The sequence below is a fragment of the Numida meleagris genome, chromosome 5 (genome assembly GCF_002078875.1).
Source record: "Numida meleagris isolate 19003 breed g44 Domestic line chromosome 5, NumMel1.0, whole genome shotgun sequence".
Taxonomy (NCBI): domain Eukaryota; kingdom Metazoa; phylum Chordata; class Aves; order Galliformes; family Numididae; genus Numida; species Numida meleagris.
In genome coordinates, this window is record NC_034413.1 from 63,576,380 (window position 1) to 63,597,130 (window position 20,751).

Consider the following 20,751-nt stretch of genomic DNA (forward strand, 5'->3'; position numbering starts at 1 on the left):
TGATGGTTTGAATTTCCCTTTCTACTACTGCTAAGAATTTTTAATAAGCATAATGGAGCCACATAATTTAGTACCTTGGGATAATCTAGAAGAGAAAATATTTTTGTGATAGAAAATAAGTATGAAATATTTCCAAATTGAGATAATGATACATTTTTACTTTCACTTCCTAAGCCTCTCTCCCTTAGCCTAATTGCTGCTTAACAGTTTGTATGATGAAACAAAATTATATCTTTTATTTTATTTTGTTTAATTCTTAAAAATGAGCATGTTTTGTGGAAAGGGGAGCTGAAGAATGTCATGCAGAAAAATCTACTTTAGAAACTCTATGAGTTTGAATTGATTTTTTCTTTTCTCCAAAATGTGTTTGCATGCTTTAAGTGATTTATTGGTCATTAGTTCAGGTTAGAGAAAACTTTTACACTGTTATTGTGAACAGCGGAATTCAATAAAAGAAAAGAAAACGCTTCACTTGCAGAGATCTGAAAGAAAAATTCTGGTGCTTAGGAGTTTAAATTGGGATATGGCACCAAGCTGCTTTCTTTTTAGTCCGTACTAATTTAAGAGCATGGGTCTCATAGAAGCATAATGGACTTATGATCTGAAATCTCTCTCAATGGGAATTTCACTGGCTGTATTAGGCAATATTGTCCCAGTCCTTGTTTTAGCAGAGAGGGTAATAATAAGAAATAAGCCTGACTTTTACGTCTCTGCTTGGTTTCTGCATTTGTGAAGGCAAAGGGAGAATCTGAATTTCTTTTAGCTCAGCCTGAAATGATTGCTAGCAATATGGACAAAGAGTTAACTCCAACAGCTCAATACAGTTCCAGAACAAAAGGAATTTATATATATCTTTTGTGGGACTCCATTTAGTAAAGTCGATATTACTGCTTGTGGCTGCTTTGTGGTGACATTGTCTTTTTTTCTGGAACCATGAAAGGGACAGTGAAATAATGGGGTTTACAACAGACTGCCATTCCTGCCACAAGAGCAGAGGTGATACACTGCTTAAGATTTATGAGAAATTGTTGTGTGTCACTATCTACTTTTTAAGCATGCAGCAAACTAATTTTTAATCACAAGAGGAAGCTTTGCTTTTCCATTTTCAGCAAACTTCTTAAGAGGTAGCATGATTCTCAATTCACTATAAGTTTTAATTAAGGCATTTTCTTTTGCTGCGTTTTGTGATGATAAAAGCACCTTATTTAGCAAACAAGTATTTCTTCTGGACCAGATCTCCTAGAGATACAAGTTGTCTCAGGTTTCATTCAGTGTTGCTAGAACTGCTGCTTGGTTTCTGCTTTTCTCCTGAGAATTTGTGCTATTTTTTTCCAGCAGGATGCAATATTTAAGTCAAGCGATCACACTCCCAAGATAGTGCCTGCCAGCTTTATTAAGTAATTGGATTGCAGGAGTCATGGTTACGGTTCAGCCTTTGTTGACAGGAATTCAGCAGGGAAAGCAGAACTTGATTCCAAACTACAGCACAGCACTTCTCTAGAGGGGCCAAATATGTGAGAGAAATATGTGAGCAGGAAAGTCTCTCTGAAGCAATCATTGCTTATTAATGTATAAAAGAGAAGAGCAATAAGTTATGAGTCTGTCTCTGGTTTCTTAAAATAGATTAGTAACTGCTTTGGTTATGTTAGCCACAGTTCCTTTCTGGGCTTGACAGCGTTGTGGCTACTGTGAAAAATAAGGTGGAAGGAATTCCTTATTGTTGGTCACAGTTACATACTGCCATTGCCTTTTTTTTTTCTTTTGGTCTGGATTGGTTTTAAGATGCTTGCAATTTTGTAAGGGTAACTGATACTTTAAACCAAAAGTTGCTGCACTTGTTTGGAAAATACTGAAACTTCTCTGTTTACTCCCTTCCTCTCCTTCCATGTTTTATCCATAGAGGTTTTTGGTCTTGTTGTTCAGTGCTTTTTGTAACCCATGGCTATCTCACATTTTTTTTGCACAAAAAGTTAAATTTGAGACTAATGCCATTTTTGTAGTTCTGACCTCTTGGAGGAGATTTCTGTCCCTTACTCACAAAAAAAAAAAAAAAAATCTTCCTTTAGCTTTCTTCTAATGCTACTTCATTGGTTGGAATCACCCATGTAGGTTGTCTGAGACGACTTCCCCACCTTAAACAACTTGCTAAGTGAAACTGGATAAAATTCAGCTAGAGAAAATGTGACAGTTGTACCTGGCTGCCCTAATTCCTTCTCCACAAAATGGGCCGTACAAGCATGGATCAGTTGCTACAGCAAGAAAATATCCTTTTTCTTAAAATATACTGTATTCTATTTCTGAGGAAACTAAGTCCACTTCACTGCAGAGTTAGGACAGACCTGAGCTGTAAGCCACATAAAGGTGTCAGTGAAGCAATTCTGAAGAACTGTGAGCTGGGTAGAAATAAAACAAAATAAAAAAGAGCTCTTGGGACAATTTCTTCGAAAACCTTTTCGATTCTCTACGTATTGCAATAATATCACTGTCTCTAGTATGGTAATAAGACATAAAACTCTGGAGACAGCCATGAAAACTTCTCCAATAGGCAATCAGAGGTTTGTTTTCGTCTTTGTCCGATCTCAGTATTCCTTATAGTGCCCGAGTGACATTTACTGTTGCTCACACAACTGTGAAAATAGTGTACTGACAACAGTTGCTTTTGCTTTGAAAAATTCAGATCTCCCAGTTGTTGCTGTTTGCACTACGCATTTTTCCCTGGAGGATCTCACGTTCAGCTCATCCATTATTTAAAATTCCTGCTAACATCAGTGGGTCCTCCAAATATGGAATGACTGCCAGAATGTGTCCAAATCTGTAAAAGTAATTGCTGTTAATCATACACTAGGCCTTGTGAAGAGCTGCTTTACTCAAATGGTTGCTTATGGAGCTCACATTAGAAATATGCTTTCTTATCATGTTATCATGACATCAATATTTTGGAATATCAGCAAATACTGGGATATTTTACAATACCAAATGGTAAAAATACTAACTCTAGTTCAGCCTTCCATCGTTGAGAAATATGCCTTCACACTGTTTTTATGAATTTGTGTATATCTTGCTTCCTCTATGGAGATGGTTGCTAATAGTTACAGCTGGACATTAGCCAAAACTAGTGAGGACATTCACCTGAGTAAGAATTGCATGTGGGGAACCAATATGGCCTAAATGCAAATTCTTGATTTTAATTGTTCTTTTTCCATTCATCATGAAGGCTAAATAATGAGTCTTTATCTGAACTGCCTCAGTTCAAACATATGTTTATTACAACACTTCTTTTTCATCAAAATGTAAAACTGTTATCTAGTTAGAAAAAAAAAACACAAAACATCAGTATAGCTAACTTGCTACTGATTGATTCTCTGATTTTTTTTCCAAAACACTGTATTTTATCTCTTCAGGTATTTTGACAGTTACCCAAAATGTATTTCCTGTATAAAGGTGTGCAGGTATTGTGGATTCACGTCTTTCAGGATGTATGATGTACAGTAAAAGGGTAGAGCAATAACAATACAAATATATGGTAACCAGATGTCAACCAAGCATGAAATCAGAAAAGGTCATATGTAGCAGCTCAGAGCAGCTCAGCAAGAAACAGGAGAAAACAAACACACTGACATTTTCCGGAAACATATTTCTGAACTCTTCAAAAAGGCATATGAGACACAGTGTTGGCTCATGAATTTAATTTTAATGTGCGTTCACAGGAAAAACCCTTCTAAACATCAGCCTATTGAGGAGCTGAGAGACAGTGGTATCCAACAGTGAGAAGCTCTGCCTGTGTGACTCCCTGTCCTCCCACAGCCCACCATATGCAGTGCACTAAAGCTCAAGCTCCCAAAGATTAGAAAGGCTGTGAAGCCAGATTGCATCCAAACAAGCCCTCCATTCCCCTTTATAGGAATTGTGTGCTTTCTCTGTCCAATCTGCAACATGGCAACTAAGGAAATATTTAAGATTTCCCCTCTATATATAAAAGGCTCAGAGCAGAAAGACACTCAAGCACTGAGTTCTGTATCTGCATTGTATGTCATCAAATGAATGTCTCATGTGAAACTTTGATTCTTACCTATGTTTAATGAACTGTAATTCTCTGTGACTCTGCCTCTTGGGGTGTCAGTGTCTGCAAATCTGGTTTCTACCCAGTGCCTTGGTAACTTGCTTTGGTGAGCATTTTGTATGTGAGGAATAGGTGGCAGTCAAGACTTAAAATTGTATAGTTAGATTTTTCTGGTTACAAACATTTCTGAATAGTTAATGAACAAAAAGTCAATGCAATGCATGCTCTTAGATTGTAGAGCAGACTGCTGAGCAGTATAAGTCAGAATTACATAGTATATTCCTTGTGCTTGGTGTAGTTAATAGTACTTAGTAAATAATTGGACTATGCTCATTCTTGGAAAGGACTTGTTTCATATGGGTTTACTAATCCCATTATAACCACAGGGTAGACAAATACAGTACATATCTGAATCCTTCCTTATTCATCAGGAAAGAGAAGCTACATGTCTGCTCAGTATGGTTCTCTGTGCATTAAAATCCATGTTAGTGCTAGCTGAGGTATTTCTGAAAGGCTCTCTAGTGCACAGCGTAGACTGAATTAATGTTGTGCCAGTACTTTATCTTGCTTAGACTTCTACAAAGGGACTACTAGCTGTAATTCAGGCTTACAGCGATCTGTTTATTGACTTTCATAAAGTAAATCCTTAATTTCCTCATTTTTTTCTATAGTAATAATAATACTCTTTTCCCTGTCTTACCATATGCACCTGTTCTGCAGTCTCCAAAGTCTTTCTTCAATTTTTGATAAGACTAAGGTTGAAGATAGTATAGAATTTTTTCCTTATATCCAGTCAAAATCTCCCCTCTTTTACTGTCATGGTTTTATGATATGGAATAAGGGGTGGAATGTCATGGTTTTATGATTTTCGGTTATTGTTACTCCACATCATAACATCATGTAGTGAATGTACCTGGTTCTCAGAAGAGAAGGACTACTACATTCCCCACAGTACTTTGCTCCTCTGTTACCATTTTCCAGCCAGAGGGAAAAGATAAAAGCTCGCAGCATAAAAACTTGCAGATCACGAGACCTCATCCCTTTTTCTGCCGTCTCTCGTCTTGGCAGCACCTCGCTCTCCAGCCATCTTATCGTTGGTAGTAGAGTAAGGCCTACCTTGATTTTGGGACATTCTCTCTCTCTGTATTGGATTTATCAGCTTAAATTGTAATTATATTGTATTATAGTGTGTTGTTTTGCATTCCGATATCTTATTTAGTAAATTAGTTTGTTTCTCCTCAGATTGTTGCCGCTGTTCTTTGCTCTCAGGCCATCTCCTTACCCTTTTCCCCTTTTCCCGGGGCGTGGGCCTGTGGATCCCCCGTCCCCTTTGTCACAGAACCGGGCCGAACGCCCGTAAACCGTTGACATTTAGTTTGAAACCATTTCCCCTTTTCCTGTCACCACAGACCTGCTAAGGCATCTGCCCCTTTCTTATAGTGGTGTCTGGAATTTCTAATGCTCTGCTAGGAATGGGAAGGGGTAAAGTCCTCGATACATTAACGCTAGCTGGTGTCAGGAGTGAAAAATTCTAATTAATTTTTAAAAGAAATCCATTATCCTGGAGAAAAGAAATGCTGCCTCTGACTGACAAGAGAAACATTTTATCTCATCTCCAGCAGTAGAGCTTTTCTATGGAGCAATGTAAAAAAAGGAAGAGTACAGTAATTGCCTTACTTCCTATATCTCATAATTGACTCAGACACTGGACAAAGAAATTCACTTTTTGAATCCATTCTTTCAGTAGTGTTACAAAAACACCCATCCCCTTTTCCTGCTGAAAGTTTGCTAGTTTAAACTATGTTATATTTATATATACCACTAAAATGTACTGCTATATTATAAACTACCACTATATATATATTTCATGCTAATGAAAAATATACTTGGAGCAGATATTCCACTGATGATTTTTGAGTCTTGCTGATTTAATGCCAGCTGAGAATCTGGCTTGTGATTCACATTTTTCATTCCTAAACCTTTTTGTCTCAAACTAAGTTCTGTGGATACATTTTGAAAATACATTTTGAATCTTTGTGATTTGTTTCTGTGAAATGTGACTGTCTGAAATGTACTGCATGTGGCACTGAATTTACTGTGAGCAGTAGCATCTGTTGATCTATTTACAGTTGTTGATGTTAAGGAAATTTACATTTCTTTCCATTCCTTCTAATGGAAATAAAAGTGGTCTTTTCATTCCCCTACGGTTACATTCCAGTGGATTATCACCTTATGATAACTCATTATACGTTTCATATCAGTGCTCATCCATGTGTGTTGCAAGGGGCAGTGGTACAAAGTAGAACACGGAAGGCTTATACATGGTATGGCATACTTTCCATTTTGTCTTATTTATTATATTAACTTCAAGTCCCAGTTGGACGTGCTTTAGCTAGGTTTAGCATAGTGGTCAATACAAGCATGAGAGAGAGAGCCTTAAAAACTGCTTTCAGAACACAGAATTAATTAACTCAATGAAAGAGCCTGGCTTTCTTTTTTTCGCTAGAAAAATGATATCTTTATATAAACTGAGACTACAGTATAAATCAAAATGTTTGACTGAGCTTATTAATCCTTGAAATAATTATCTCTTGATTAGAAACTGCTGGCAATGCTAAGCTGATGCAAAGGGGAATGTGTTCTTTTTGAGAAAAATAAGTACTTGAAAATAACAAAGAAATGTTAGCCCTGTATGCTGATTTTTTTTTTTAATTTAAATGGAGTATTTGACAATCATTGAAGAGGCTAAAGACTGTCTATGGTTTTAATTTACATTTTGCGCATGCAGATAACAGCTTTCTCAGTTTCAGTTGCATAAATCCTCTTTAACCTTATGGGAACTACTTCAGATTTGTCCCATGATAACACAAATGTTTTGCAACACAAATGTTTTTCTGCATATGTAAAATTGCAAATCGTTCACAATCAATTCCTCCTGCTAAATGATGTGGCCAATCAGCAAAGCCAAGCACTTGGAATACAATTTTGAGGGCTGCATTATTCAATTATCAACAGATTACAGTCATTATTAATTCAGTCTAAAGTACTGTGCAAAAAGACATGCAGTTGCCTTGGAGGAATGAACAAGCGTATTAAAACTGGCAAGGAAAACCATCAGTAAAGCAGATGATAATCAGTCTTGAAGGAGTTTAAGAAATGACAACATCATGAAATGGATGCTGTCGTGTGCTGCAGACTTTTTTTGGTGATTGCAGAAGGACAGGAAAGTGAAATTTTACAGCACAAATATTAGATAAAATCTTAGAAAGATACTGGTAAAAAAAAGTTTTCAAATGTTTTGTGTTATTAAATACTTTTAAAGAACATCTCAGTGAACAGATACTGTTCAGACCAGCAAAATATACTGACCATTCAAAATGAAGTAGATGACAACTGTCAAGTAACAGGAGAAACTGTAGCAAATTTACATCTAGGCAAGATGAATTTCTTGAGGATGTTCACTGTTATGGTCCTGTTCTTGATCTTGAGGGTCGGTAGGATGTCATTAAGTGTCTTTTGGTATTATTTTTTGTGGTATTTATTTCCCTTGTTTCCCATGTGGTAAAGTCTTCATTGTTCTAATTAAACAGCTTGAAAAGCTATTAGTGAAGAAGAATAGGTATGTTCTAGCAATTTGTTTTTGGTAGCTGGTCTCTGATTTATGAATGTATTAGTGTATCATGTAACACCTCTGTTGTTCTAACAGCTTATTACTGTCATCACACCATGGTTGTGTTATCATTCTAATTATGAATCAGGAGTAAGAAGTGAAAGATAAAAGGAAAAAAAAAAAACAATGAACAGATCAGATGTTCTTCAAGCCCATGAGAAATATCCAACTCAGGGGACATAGAACAAGATATGTATAACTTCAAACTATATGTCAGAAGTCAGCTCTTTTGAATCATGGAATCAAAGAATCATAGAATCCTTAGAGTTGAAATAGACCTTTAAAGGTCATTTAGTCCAACTCCCCTGCAATGAACAGGGACATGCACAGCTAGGTCAGGTTGCCCCCACGGCCTGATCCACCCTTGACTTGTAAGTCTCCAGGGACAGGGTATCCATTACATCTCTGGGCAACTTGTTCCAGTGCCTCACTATCCTCACTGTAAAGGACTTTTTCCTTATGTTTAACCTAAATCTACCCTCTTTCAGCTTGAAATAATTTTCCCTTGTTCTCTCACAACGGATCCTGCTAAAGAGTCTGTCCCAGCACTGCCCCTTTGCAGCCCAGAAAGCCAACCGCATCCTGGGCTGCATCAAAAGAAGTGTGGCCAGCAGGGCGAGGGAGAGGATTCTGCCCATCTACCCTGTGCTGGTGTCCAGATGTGGAGTCCTCAGTACAGGAGAGATGTGGGTCTTTTGGAGTGTGTCCAGAGGAGGGCCACAAAAATGATCCAAAGGGTGGAACACCTTTTCTATGAGGACAGGCTGAGAGTTGGGACTCTTTATCCTGGAGAAGAGAAGGCTCCTAGGTGAGATAGCGGCATTTCAATATCTAAAGGGGATCTACAGAAAAGAAGGGGACAGACTCTTCAGCAAAGTCTGTGGTGACAGAATAAGGGGAAGTGGCTTCAAGCCCAGGGAGGGTAGATTTAGGTCAAATATAAGGAAAAAGTCTTTTAGAGTGAGGATGGTGAGGCACTGGAACACATTGCCTAGAGCCTGATCCAGCCTCACCTTGAAATTCTCCTGGGACAGGGCATCCACCACATCTCTGGGCAACCTGATTAAGCTGCACATGTTCCTGTTCCTTACAGGGGAGTTGGACTACATGACCCTTAAAGGTCTTTTTCAACTCTAAGGATTCTATGATTCTAATGAATCTATTACACAGTATGGTTTATAGTAGAGATGAATCCCCAAGGCCACGTGATTTCTGACAGAAAAGCAGTCCACCAGCAAGAGAAGGGAAAATGTGTGAGCCCAGGCTGGAAGCAAGCCAGGCAGAAGTTGTGACCACAGGGAGGAACACAGAATTAAGCAACGAGAATAGAGAAGGCTAACAGCAAAGTGATGAGGCAATGGTAACAGAGTGCAGCTAAAGACATTCCAGTCGGACAGAAGGAAAAAATCACAATGCAACTGACTAAACGCAGACATTAGTTGTCCAAAAGGATCTAGAAAGTGAATATAGTGTATTTTTTGTCTACATGGATAATATTTTCCACTTCTCTGCTGGTCTCTCTTAGTGGTTATAAAGCTCTGTCCTCTTGCCTGGTGAATTGCCAATGCTAAAGAATATTGATCTCATCTAAATTGCCCAGGGAGAGCAATGCTTCCCTAAATTAGCCTTCTGCATTTCTTAGTAGTGTAAGAAAAAGATTTGTCACAGGCAATAATAAACACTAAAGAGGAAACTAATGATACCAGGTGCCTAAAGTGCACTCAACATTTGCTTGATTAGAAATGGGCAGTTAAAGTACAAAACAAGCAGATAAACTCAATTGCAGGGAATATCTGTTATAAGATTAGCAGAACTTACATGTTAGCAGAGGAAGATCTTATTTGCCAGAATGGGCTGAATATAATTTTAAAGCAATGATCATTTTATTATAGTTTTTCCAACGAAGTTCCTTCTGATCCTATAAAGCAGCAGTGAACCGCAATGAATAATTGCACCAGTGTGAATTATTGCATTGCATTTGCACATCAGAATCTGCAAGTATTGATGTTTTCCTCGTGTTCTGGTTACAATCTAATGGAAAACGAGTATGTAGCGTGACACTGATCTACTAACTGCAGAGTTCTGCTCTGAGAAGTTCAAGTGTCTTGGTACTACTGCATGCAAAGAACACTCTATGTACAAATAACAGCAACATGACCTTTTCATTTACTTATAATTTTCAACACCTCTTCTAATGATTTTCAAATGTCTGCTTACTGTAGCTCACTCTAAGATTCCAGGGCCTTATCAGTATTTTCCGAAAACCATCAACCAAAAGTTCAATTTCTGTCACTTTCAAAAAAAATCTGATGTGCTTCTACATAAATATGCATAGAATATCAACAGCATACATTTTGTGATATGTGTAATATTATACATTTTTTAGAGTAGCTAAGGAAATCAGTGCTTGTTTTGTAAACAGAACACCACACAACTAAATTCATAAAATCTATGGATAGAAGAATTACTTGAGGGGACTGTTTATTATTATGTTTTTCAAAAGATAATGCTCAGTCACTCAAAACAAAGGGAATGTCATGTACTAACCTTGTAAATATCTTCATATTACTCCCAGTCAGTTAAAAAAAAAACAGCTAAATAGCATATGGCATGTCACTTGATAATCATAAATTTGAAGCTAATGCAAAGACATTAAGAATGAGAATTTGATAAGAATAAGAATTTGATGCTTAAATATTTGCTACAACTCTATCTCACATCCAGATTCTCAGCTGACTTGAAATGGGATCAGGTTGTGCTGATTGCAGAAGAGTTACGAGGAGTGATACCAATGGAATGTCCAGCTTGAGCTGGGTATAGATAAATTTTGATGCTTTCCATTTCTAGAACCATCATGTTCTTGAACTTTAGCATTTCAGAAAATGCCATTTTTCTTATGGGCCTAGTGATTCACTAACATAGAAGCACCACTTGATATTTTAGCATTCATGGGACTCTGGGACATGCAGTTGTAAAGATGCTGGCATTTGTTGCTAATTTCAACAATAATTAAAAAAGAAGAAAAGAAGTCTACATTTTACTATGCTGAACCGTTAGAATTATTATTTTTTTCCTTTTTAATCACACAAGATAATTAACATTTAGGAACAAGAATATCTTGACATCTTCACTAGTGAGTTTCTTAATGAGCAAAACTCTCTAAGTAATAGGAAGTAGGCATGAGTAGGAAAAAGCTGAAATATAATCAGAACTAGTTTTCAAAGTAACCTTCTAAGCCAATCTAACTTATGTATATGATATTTTTCCAGATTATTATGCCGTATGAAACGTCTCTTGGTTTATGAAGGCCAAGATAACAGAATAATAACATCAAATGAAATCAAAGTGAAATTTAGTGCTTTGATACATTTGGTGCAGAGTTTTCTAAGTCTAGTGAAGAAGAGAGAACCTACTGTCACAGCTCACAGAAAGATGCCAGTACCATTGTCCTAGAGGTGATGATTTTCATAAGGCAGTCCTTTTTTTCCCTACGAAATCACTAATTCAAACCTCTGTTTCCAGACTTAAGTGCATGCTGAGCATGAGAGGAGAGGTCAGCTGCTTTCACACTGAGTACTTACAAGGCTGTCAAAGAAAAGAGTCGTATTCACCACCACCGCATTTTCTGTGTTCCTCCCAAAGAAGGTTCATAAAAAACTCACAGGGGATCCACCAATCCCAGATGCTGAAAGTAACTTTCTAAATCTGATCGTTATGAGTAGGGCCTTACCTTTTTCCATGTAGACCCTGTCTGTCTTTGCACGAGATACCCTTATAGTCTAGTTTATGAATACCAACTCAAAGTAATCATCAGCAAGGGTGCACAGGCTACAGGAGGGTTTCCAACACAACCTTGTAACTGTGGCAAAACCAAATCAAAGCACACCAGGAGATAAATGCCTTTCACTGTCTCTCCAGTCATCCTTTTTGCGGTCTTTTGATGTATAGAGGAAGTTGAGATTAAAGTAGTCTCTGAAAACAGAACTGATCCACCACTTAATATAAACCTTTGCAATCTTTCAGTTGCTTGTAATTCTGAACAACTTTGTTAGCTGTGGGTAATATGAGTGTATTTTAGAAGTCTATTTTGAGGTATTTCTGAGTGTAAAAACACTGCACAGGTGGGAAAGAAAATGAGTAACCCATATCTAATATGCAGCTTGTTACTTTAGTATTTCTGATCGGTCTTTAAATTCTGCTGAGGAAACTCAAATATAACCAACATAAGTGTACTGGGATGTTTGTGCTTTATAAAGCCATTTTAGGAAAAAAATAGTGAAAATAGTAATAAATGAAATTCAGGTACTTTTACATTAACCAGAGATTTGCAAGTGATTCCAGTATAAATGAATATTTGTCCAAAGGAGTATTCGTTCCATGTAGAACTGTTGCACAGGAAGTATTCTACTTCTTACCTCAGTCTTGCCATAAAACTGGAGATATTCTGTAGCGACAGAAAGTCTAAGATTTGTAGAGACCTGTCAGAGTCCTTTGTAGATAGATTTATTGTGTGCAGTTTGGAGCTGCCATTAACTGCTTACATTTTTATGATGTTCAGACACTCCTTGGGAAACCAGATCTCTGTGACCTGCTTCTGAAACATCTTTAGCTGTACTTTGAGGTTATTTCTCTCATCATGCAGTGCCTAAAATCTGCATTTCCTAGAATGAAATTCAATTATGTATAGGTTTAATACTATTCCTAGGATGGATTTTAAGCAAATAAAATAGCAGTTGTCACATGCATTGAAATAATGAGAAGAAAAACCCATAAGTAAGATAGCAATGGCTCAAAATCTAGGCTATAATGAATTCTCTGTATGTGCTTAACTATTGATGATGCTACAGGGAGTTACACGTACATCATGTTGAGAATACACCTCATGGAGGTTCTGTCTAAAAGTCAAGGCTTATTAATATCATATAATTAAATAAATACAAGAGTAGAATAACTGATTAGTGATGTGAAACCATAAATCATGGTCCAGCTGACAGAAAATGTATGGATGAGATGTCCCTTTCAAGTCAGGAGGAGTTTACAGTATTCCATGGAATTTCCCTCTGGAAGAATAAATAAAGAATTCCAATTTCCTCTGTCCAAGTAAGTGCTTCTGTAAGAATATTTGGCCTTGAGCAAATACACTTACATTTTATTCACTTGATAAAAAGTCATTGATTTAGGAGTGCGTTGCTGGCTGGGAAGAAATACCCATTCTTGTTCATATTCTTCCCACCTCATTAATATAATTTTTTTAAATACTAAAAATATTTAAAATACTCTATAGGGTCTGCTTTTCTAATATTTTTTTATTGAACATGTGTGAGACACCAATACAGCTATCCTATGTTTTCTTACAGAACGGTGAGAATCAGCTGTGACAGAGCTCTGCAGCTTGTACTACTGGTCAGAGCAAAAGGAGAACCAAAGGTACTAAACATGAATACAGACTGGGGAATAATTTGGGTTGACGTAAATAAACCTGAGGAATATTAATGGTGCCTGGAACGGGGTGAAACAGCAAGAGTACAATATGCAAGGGAATTCAGTCCTGGGTGGACTGAATCTTGGGTCAGTGCCTCTCTCCTCCCAGCTATACATATATTCATGTGCATGTGTGCAAATAAATATTTATGTGTACACATATGCTTCTGAAATAAAGTAGTTTGTTAGGAAAGAAATAGAGATTCAAAAAAAGTATGGAAATAATATAAAAACTGTGCTCAGTCATTCATTGTACTTAGTTGGCCACACCTCTGCAAATATGATTAAAAATTTGGGTGTCTTGAATAGCACCTCTAGAACACTGAAAAAGTTGTGATGGAACTTGCTGCGATTTCCACCTAAATTAAGCCAAACTTGAGTCCCTGATTCCACTTGGATTATGGGCAGAGAAAGATTCGTTAAAAATAGACTGTGGTTGAGCTGAGCCAAGGGGAGTTTCGGGTTGGATATTAGGAGAAATTTCTTCTCAGAAAGAGTGGTGATGCACTGGCACACGCTGCCCAGGGAGGTGGTGGAGTCACTGTTCCTGGAGGTGTTCAAGAACTATGGAGATGTGGCCCTTGGGGACATGGTCAGTGGGCATGGTGAGGATGGGTTGGGGTTGGACTTGGGGATCTTAGAGGTCTTTTCCAACCTTAATGATACTGTGATTCTATAAGTAACATTTCATTGGGAGCAATTTCTAGATTTCTTTGTGTTGGCTGTAATTGATCATTGTAATTTTTGCTCATCATGTGAGAAAATTACAGTAGAAGATAGATATTTTTCTGTCCTTATAAATTCAAAAAAGCATTTTTTTCATCTCTCTAATGTCTATCCTGTCTACTCCCACTGAGTTATATATAGAATCAGGGTTTTTTTTTGCTAGATTGTCTTTTACAGGGAGACATTGGTAACTAAAAGCTATTTAATTTAACAATTTTCAAGAATCAATACTTAATTAAATTAAAACCAAAGTAGCTTATTAATTTTTCTGCTGTTAAATGTGAGTAAAACTCAGCTATAGCGAATGGACTGACATCGTTTACATTAGGAGGGATTTTGGCCTTGTTTTGCAATCCTGGAAAGAAGTGTGGCATGACACTGTTCTTCTTCCTTGTAGTGACAGAAGCTTTCACAATAAACATCTCTTTTAATTTATGACTTGCTATAAAAGACATTGCATGACAAGGTTCTCTGGTACTGTGGTCTCCTGCCAGGGATAGAGCAACTATTCATTATGTCTTATATTGTGCAGTCACTTATCATGTTTCTTACCCCACCGGTCTATCTCATTATTCTCTAGGAAAGCCATTTTAGGAACTGCCAGCAACTTACTTAAATTATAAGTGGGTTTATGCCACTTCTGGTTTTGAACAAGGAAACAGTCCATTGTAAATTAGGAATATGGGGTTGTGCCATTTGATAATGCATTGTGACCCATCTGAAGGACAAACTCTGTCCTTTCTGAATCACAGTTTGAGTGGCATCATTATATGTGTTCATTTTCTCTGGTGAATTCATACAGCCAGAAAGAAGCAAGCAAATAATCTCAATCACTGCTGTGCCTCTTAATGTTTTTGTTCTTACTTTTATTTCTATTTCTTCTATTTTATTTGGTTATTTCTTCCCTATCCATTTTACAGAAATGATACTGAATTTGTATAACTTTCTGGGGCTCATGGAATAACTAATACTGGCACTTATAAGATAAAGGGTGTGTTCAACTTCATTTACAGCAGTGAGATAATAAAGTTTGCTGTGCTAACATTTTAAAAGGTCTTTTAGTATACTGTTTGGAGTCAAAGAGAAAGTTTAGAGTAATACAGGCTATGTTTCTTATTTGTTATCTTGAAAACATTAAAAAAAAGATTTTAAGGAAAAGTATTTTTAAAAATCCCTTTAAATTTACTTGGAGTTATTGTATACTTCAGTCCAAATAATTCAGTCAAGTCAAAACAAAATTTTTAAATGCTTTTTTTGACTTAAAAAAAAAAGAAACAAAGAAAAGCAAACGTAATCAGTATTTTCAAGTAGAAGAGGCTCTTACTGAAAAAGAGGAATGTTCTAAGTATAGTTCATCTGGACAGTGGGTGAAATGTGTAAATCTATTTTAATGACAAAGGGAAAGCCAAAAAATAGCCACATGCTACTCTTGTTTTTATAAACTTTTTGGTCTGCTTATAATGTCCTTGACAGCTGGAAACTGAAATGGTTCTTACACAGTTGTCTTCCCACTTTGTGTGTGTCTAGGCTTGCTGGTGTACGGTCTTAGCTGATAGCTTTGATTGCAATATCAGTGGCTTTGTTGTTTACTGCAAAAATAAGTAAGCATATAAACATAAAGAAACGCAGCTTAAATGCAAACACTGTCTCTGCTAATTTCTTTTTGAAATTAATAGGGATAACATATTTTGATAAAGATACGGATAATAATACTTTGAACTTATTAACTTCTTTCATCTGAAATGTAGAAGCATTACCTAATTAAGCATCATAATTCCCTCATGAGTTAGAAGCTTCATAATAATCCCTACATTTGCTTGATATCTCTACTATTATGATTGCTCATTACGGATTTAAGAAGGCTTTACATTACCTGTTAAATAATATAATATAACATTACAGAGCAAGTCAGGCTAGAAAGGGAGGGATACGGAAGTAGGGCATATCTATGTGATATGGACACCCAGGAAACAAACTGAACGAACTCTAAAAACCAATTAGTTAAACTTTACTAGAGACTTGCATGGGAATTTTTATTCAGAAGTACCACAGTCACAGCTGGTGCAGGAGTAACTTAGAGCATCTGTATAGAAAATTTCCATGGTAGCTTGTTCTTAGTCCTTTTCTGGACTGTGATCATGAAGACAATGTGATTATGGGACTGATTGGAAAGTATGAAGCATTTAAAGACAAATGAAAATATTTTGCATTGTGCAGTGACAATTTTGAATATTTTAAAAACCAAAATTTTAAAAAAGTAATTTTACATAATCAGCCAAGAAAAACACTTTCATTATTCCACTCTCCAAAGTGAAAAATATGAAGTGAGAGAACACAATTTTGTTTCACTGTTACAATGAAACCTGCTGGGCATTCCAGTTGTTTTTGATTTCTTTTTAATTAAACAGCAAACAAAAAAAGAAATGCAATGTAAAAAACCAGACATCACTGACAATTTTCATTTGGGAAGAGAAAAAGTTTTCTACAAGGTGCTTATTTTCATTAAAAAAATATCCAAACACTGATGAGTCAAAACAGTCCACTGCACTTAGGGTCAGGAAATATGTGTGAAAATAACGTGTTTCAAATTTGAATTTTTTATCTCTCACAGCTGAATAGTCTTTATCTGATCTGTATCTAATCTGCAACGCTGACCAATCCCCATTTTTTTCTAATCAAAACTAAGAAACCATATGTTGAAAATTGTTGAAGAAAAAATATCACAACGTAGGAAAGATTTATTTCAAAAACCCATTATTTAAATTTTGGATTTTTTTCGTAATGCTTTCTTGATTCCAAAACCGTTTGCTATTATGAATTACATGTAATGTTCATGCATACATACAATAACTGTTTTGAATCAAACAATCTTCTGACCTAAGACTTCTTCGAGTGACTGACTTTTGGTATTTAACACCCACAAAATTATTCACCAATTTAATTCAAATTCAAAATTTGTGATTATTAGGCTAAAAATATGTATATGTAATAAATGCTTATTTCTATTGCTTTTAGAAAGAGACAAAGTGAAGCATCCTTGTGCTTAAGGAAGAGTCACACTATTCTAAAGTAAGTAAATCATTTTGTCCCAGTCAGTAGAATAGCATAGCAGAAAAGAAATCCAGTTAATCAACATTATTTTTTCCTCTCCATAGGGAAATAAAGGAAAAAATACCTGGATAATTTTGCTTATGATTTTCAAATATCATGTGTTTTAATCAACACTCATAGTGAACTATTTCCTTTCATTGCTGCTTTGGAACGGTATCTGCAATGTTCCTTCCTCTCCTGTGATGAAATGAGCTGTGCTTTGGAGGAGAAATGATCATTCAGAGCAGCGTAGGGCAGCAGCAATGAGCACGGCACAGAGTTTTGTGAGAGACAGGCAATAACATTTGCAGGCAAGCTGAACTGCAGTCTAGCATTAGAAAGAACATTTCAGGGAGCTGTGAAATGCAGTATCTGCAAAGGCTGGTGAGAGAACAAACTGGCGTTGAGCCAGAAAGACATAATTTGTGCCAGATTGTCAGGGGGTACATGGAGCAAGCATCTTTATGCTGGGAGTGGGCAGGGAATTCTGAATACAAGAGAAGTAGAAATGCACTGAATTACGAGTGTGTTGGAAGGAATACAGGGGTTATTACTGCACTTTATCGTGTCTGACTGGGGAGATCCTGAGAGCCTGACTACATTTTGAGGTGTATCTTTCAAGATTTCAGCCTAGAAGAAATGTTGAAATATTCACTTTTTATTGTCTGGAAACTGCAAATTGTTGCCTTGCTCCTCTCTTAGTAATGCAGTGAGAAGCAGTTTTGTGCTTCATACTGTGCACTGAGATCTTCCTAATCCACCGGGAGGTCAGACTCACTGGAATGGTGCAACATACTCAGGGTACCTTTATCCACCTGAGCCAGTAACACAAAGGAAGTTATGTTGTGGCTCTGGATTTTTGGAAATGAAGTTTCTGACTTCACTCCTAGATCTCTATTCCATAGATAAGCAAGAAAGTCTCAGCTTTGCTTTCCTTTTGGCCTTGTACTCTGCTGCTCTTTCCAAAACTCCGAGGAGATCAGGACTGTTCAATGGTAAAATAAACAGCTGATGTATGGAAAGAAATCCATAGTCAGCACTCCATGGGCCCCTTCTCATGCATCACATGCTGCGTTTTTCTTCCAGGCTTTTCAAAATAAACTTGGATGTAACCTGAGAATTTTCCACCACCACCTGCATGTGCTATGCTGTCTTCTTCTGGTTGATATAAATGAACTGTCTAGAGTTCAAAGAGAGGTGTAAAAACTCAATTATCCTAGAACAGCCTGCTTGAAAAAGCCCAGATAATCATTCTTCTGATTTCACAGAGCTTTGATGAGAATCATAGAATGGCTAATGGTTGGAAGGGACATTAAAGATCATCTAGTCCCAACCCCCTGCTGTGGGCTGGTTGCCACCCACCAGATTTGGCTGCCCAGGGCCCTATCCCACCCAGCCTTGAGCACCTCCAGGGATGGAAAAGAAAAGAGGAGAGGAGGGGAAATCTACAACAGGGGTTCCTAAACCCATAGTTATTAATTATAAGTAGACCAGGTGAAAAAGCAACTAAATTGTGGTACAGTGTCTTATAAATTATGACCTCATCATGGCTAAGGGTTTGTATGAGGAAAGTATTACTGCTGGCTTTTTTTTATTTCTCCCCAGCTCTCTGATATTACTGGTCCAGATAATCCACTGCATTGCCATGATACAGCCCTTCCTATTCATAGTCTCTCCACAGGCCACCCTCTGAACTCCATCAGCCAGCTGTGCTTCCAAAGTAGTGAAGTATATAAGAAAAAACAAGAGGCTAGGAGGTCCCCTTCCATGTGCTTTCTGAAGTCTTTGTGATATCACTATTAGCAGAAAACTGCCTGCCAGCAATGTCAATTGTCCATGTGGTGGTAGAAGACTTGTTTCGAGGTATGAGATAGGGTTATGGCTCTGAAATCATTCTTAGCATGACCTTCTTCTGTCCTCAGATTTATAGATTAGAGCTTTGGTGAAGGCAGAATGGTTGCAGTGCTAAAGATTCTTGAAAAGCTTTTAGTAGCTTGAATTCTACAGCTGATTTATTGCTGAAAAAAGCCCAGAGTTAGTAACAAAGAAGGAAAAAAAAAAGACTGACTGAGCATACTGGGCTCTGCAAGTGACTTAATTTTCATCACATTTCACTAATGGCAAAATTACATGTTACAAGCATAAACGGCCTAGGGAAAAAGCAGTGTCTTTTTTCCTAACTCTGCTGTTAGAAAGTAATTCTAGGACTCTTCACACATTAAGAACTGACTACAGTTCAGCATGGCACCACAAACTGTCCTTACTGCAAAGTCATACATTTCCCTAATACAAAATAAATGAAGATTATTTCTTTTGCAGTTGTTGAACATCCAGGCATGTTGCCGACCCTTGCTCCACACTACAAACAGAAATGCTTAAGCTGTTTCCTTTCTGAACAATGCCTAGTCTGTGTTTTTCAGTTTCTCCTATTTTTTTGTTGTTTCTCCTCCCGGAGATTTTTCTTGAAAACATTAGAACAGAATCCATGAGTCTGGCTGTGAAATTTTAGCTCTATCATACACTTATCATGGCATTTTTGGAGAAGTTGTGTGCTCTGTGTCTTCCTCTGTCTTCATTAAAACTGCTGAAGAGCTGTTGTCAATTCTTATTTCAAAATGCTATATTATTTATATATATTTTTATGTCTGTTATTAGTAATTTCAGTATATTAACCAATTTTCTAGACTTACAAAGCTGTAAAGTATATGGTCGGTGCTTTTGTTTTGTTTTGCTTTAGTTTTTTTCTCAACTCTTTGGGACATTCTGACTGTATCTACATTAGTAAATTAAAAAGGGCCATGGAATATTCCTGACAACTGGAAATCTACTACTTGTGCTGTTAAACTTTGTGAATATGATTTTGCTCACAATTTTTGCTCAGGGCAAACGATGAAGTCTGAGACATAACAGATGTTGCTGCCTATTTATATGACTTTCTATTCAGGCATCGTGCAAATGAAGTCTCTTTTACTCCATAAATTGGAGGAAATTGAAATTTGAGTAAACAACAATTTAATCTTCACTGTGCTTCTGAGCTGGTAGATGACACGTGAGGGAAAGAAACTGTTTATTCAGCATTTGTTGGTCAGCCCCCAGCACAAGCTGGAGTTTAAGGTAAGGCAGTACAGTCATATATGTACACACTTGTAACATGCAATGTATGAAGTTTGGATGACTTCAACTGACAACTGGAATGACCTCACATATCCAGCTGCAGATTTTTGCTATATTATTTTCAAGTCTTTCATATACTGATTTTCTTACATTGGGTACCAAGTGCTATAGAACATTAATTGGTTCTTTCTTAGTTTCAACGGATTTAACCAGCTGTTAAATTTTAACTCTTGGTAATGCTGGCTACTGCTTTAAGAAAACATTCAAAGAAAGTATATGTAACTCTAATCCTTTTCTGTGCTATTGCCAAACTGTATCATACACTATTTAAGAAAGAAGCACATAAATTCTTAATATGGAGATTGTAAGCAGAAAAGTCAATATTTCTTGACAGTTGTTTTTATGAAACACTGAGAAGGTAAATTTGTGAAGTGCTCTGAATTACCTCTAAACCAAGGGTCTTCTCTGTGCATTGAATAAGTTCTTGTCCAATGCTTAACAAAGTCAAGACCTTATACATCCCATCAGCTGTCTGACAACAGCATCTACATTTCTGGGGCTTGAGCACAGAAAATCCAAATTATCACCCTTATTTTTCTTCAGTTTTGTT

The 20,751-nt window shown here is 36.8% G+C and overlaps 1 long non-coding RNA gene across 5 annotated transcripts in view; it reads left to right on the forward strand.

Annotated features, from left to right (window-relative positions):
- Positions 1 to 20,751, forward strand: part of LOC110400375 — a 104,908-nt gene that overhangs the window by 21,377 nt on the left and 62,780 nt on the right. For all 5 annotated transcript variants that reach the window (XR_002439771.1, XR_002439773.1, XR_002439775.1 and 2 more), the window contains exons 3-4: positions 13,088 to 13,157; positions 16,953 to 17,006. This is a non-coding gene — a long non-coding RNA (uncharacterized LOC110400375). The remainder of the gene's footprint in view (positions 1 to 13,087; positions 13,158 to 16,952; positions 17,007 to 20,751) is intronic.